This window comes from Cryptotermes secundus, unplaced genomic scaffold, assembly GCF_002891405.2.
Source record: "Cryptotermes secundus unplaced genomic scaffold, Csec_1.0 scaffold868, whole genome shotgun sequence".
NCBI lineage: Eukaryota > Metazoa > Arthropoda > Insecta > Blattodea > Kalotermitidae > Cryptotermes > Cryptotermes secundus.
The window spans coordinates 234,059-236,512 of record NW_019745096.1 but is presented as its reverse complement, the minus strand read 5'-3'; the positions used below and the strand labels follow the sequence as shown (position 1 = coordinate 236,512).

General features: G+C 41.4%; 1 protein-coding gene across 5 annotated transcripts in view; it reads right to left on the bottom strand.

Moving 5' to 3' along the window:
* Positions 1-891, bottom strand: part of LOC111874996 — a 7,051-nt gene extending 6,160 nt beyond the window's left edge. For 2 of the 5 annotated variants that reach the window (XM_023870987.2, XM_023870988.2), the window contains exon 1: positions 254-891. The gene's annotated coding sequence lies outside the window, so the exon portion shown is untranslated. The remainder of the gene's footprint in view (positions 1-253) is intronic. The other 3 variants (XM_023870990.2, XM_023870991.2, XM_023870986.2) reach the window with 2 other exon arrangements.
* Positions 892-2,454: the final 1,563 nt, after the last annotated feature.

Here is a 2,454-nt window from a genome sequence, read left to right as displayed (position 1 = left end):
CTTAATCTTTCTAATGGAGATACATTTGTTTTCTTTGAAACAAGGACATTTTCAAAATGCCGTGTTCTGGCATGTGGCTCCGTGTAGATCCTGTGCGAATCGACGTTCGTCCGAAACGTCTGTTCACACAAGATCTACATGGCGCCACATCCCAAAAGGCGGCATTCTTCATAGTCACCGCCGTGAAAATCTTAAATCTTACACAGGAACATTTTAAATAGTATTTACATGTATCCACTTCCTATAGCTTTACCTTTTCTACAGTCTGCCTCTACCTGAAGGACAAATCAGCACCGCCTAGGAACCTTCAAAGACGGAAATTCTTCAATTCCTTCTGAAACACTCATCCCACACGCTTCTGGCTCTTTCGCATTCTTTCTTGGAGAATTAAAGTCACTATAACATAGAAATAGGCCACGACTGCTTCAAGTCACACCCGTACCAATTCACATGAATGTCATGAAACCGGTGACACTGTGAACTTGCGTCCTGGAGATAAGTCATTGGAATATTATCAAGATCATCGAATTTGCGGAAGAAAACGCGTGCATGTTCAGCGAAGTAGACATTTTATTTATAATCTCCTGTTGAAAATGGAATCTAGTGACTTTCTCGTGATGGTGACACGGACACAGAGATGTTATAAACACGCTACACCCTGAAACAGATCACGATCGTGCCCTTCAGAGTACTTACAATTTCAATCGCTCGTGTTCGTCTTCCTGTCTCAGTCGAGACTGTAGCACTTGTCTAATTCAGACAGCGATCCGTCAGTCGTGTCTCTCCATGGAATTGTGTCTTGTAGTGAATGCGGTTCCTCACTTATCGAATTGCTTATCGTTCAAAGAACCCGAACTCTTGAACCGTCAGAGCAGCCGTGTCAAATATGCGGCCCCCATAGGCACAAAGTGCGGCCCCTCAACTTTTCGAGCTAATTGATATTAAAATCAATATTAAAATTTTAGTAGAAATATTTTTTGTAAAGACAATTTTCCAACAGACCAGAAGACAATAAGTCTCACGCAGACATAAATTAGCAGGCTGCAGGAAATTCAATGTTCTGCTATTTCTAACATAATTTCTTGTGTAATCTCTCTTTTTACATAGTGATAAGTTGTTTGATACTTGTCAAAAATGTCATTCTCTTGCTTTTTAAAACTGTAAGATTTGTGATTTTAGGTAATTATATTTAAATTATTCCTAAATAATAAATAGAATTAAATTTCCTTGTATCAAAATCTAATGTATATTTCTATTTTGAAGTGCGGCCCTGGACTATTATTTATAGGACTGAGGTGGCCCTCTGTACAAGTTGAGTTTGACATGCCTGCTCTAGAGTGTCCTTAGGAGTGTGTGTCGTTTATTCCTGATATTTCCCTTCTGCGTGCTTCACTTTTGTGCGGGTGTGAAATTTGCTCTGTCATTGAAGGAAGACAAAATGTCAGGGGTCAGAGTTTGTGATAACACGATCCTCTAAAACAAAACATAACTTTACTGTACCCCCATGATGCAACCTGGCAGTAGGAACCCAAACAGCTTTACAACCGCTCTAAAGTGTTTCCGTTGTCACGATTATTACAGGTCTGCGCACTGTTGCAGGTCCCTATCAGGCTGTACGATGACAGCAGGAACCTAAATAGTTTTACAGCCTCTACACCTGCAGTAAGCCATAAAATGTTCCTATACACTCACGAAATATACTCTGGCTGTAGCTACGTTTTCCGAAGGCACCCACATTGAATGTTCTTTTTAATTGCTAGTGGGGTGGGAGTAAGTCCCTTGTACTGTGGCCACTTCTGGCCTATTGTACCAGCCCCAGATGATAGGTGAGGGTGATTGTGGAGCAATTGGTGGAATGAAGATTGGTAGGGGAAACCGAAGTACTCGGAGAAAACCTGCCCCAGCGCCACTTTGTCCACCACAAATCCCACTTGACCAGACCCGGGATCGAACCCGGGCCGCCGCGGTGGGAACCTAGCGACTAACCGCTTGAGCTATGGCGCGGTCATCACATTGAATGTTACTGTCTTGTGAGATATATCCGTGGATAATCATCATCATCAGTAATCTGTCAAGACGACAGGTCCACAGTCTCTTCCAAAACAGTTCCTCCACTTAATGCGATCTAGAGCTTTCTCCTTCAAATGACAGTATCCTCTTCTGTCCCCAAGGTCATCCAGCATCTTCTTACGTCTTCTTCCTCGTCTTCTTGTGGCTAATACTGAATTTAAAATGTTTCTTAATAGCACATTCTTACTTCCTCACTTACAGTGGGTCATGATCCTCCTTGGATGTCGGAATCTTTCGTTTGCGTAGTCGTGCCCAATTTTGGGTGTTTGAGAACGGGATGATGAGAACTGTATTGGGAAGAAATAGGTGAATAAAAAATACATAATAAGGAACTTAATTCTTTTTATTCCTTTTTAAATATCAATAATAACATAAAATTTAGGG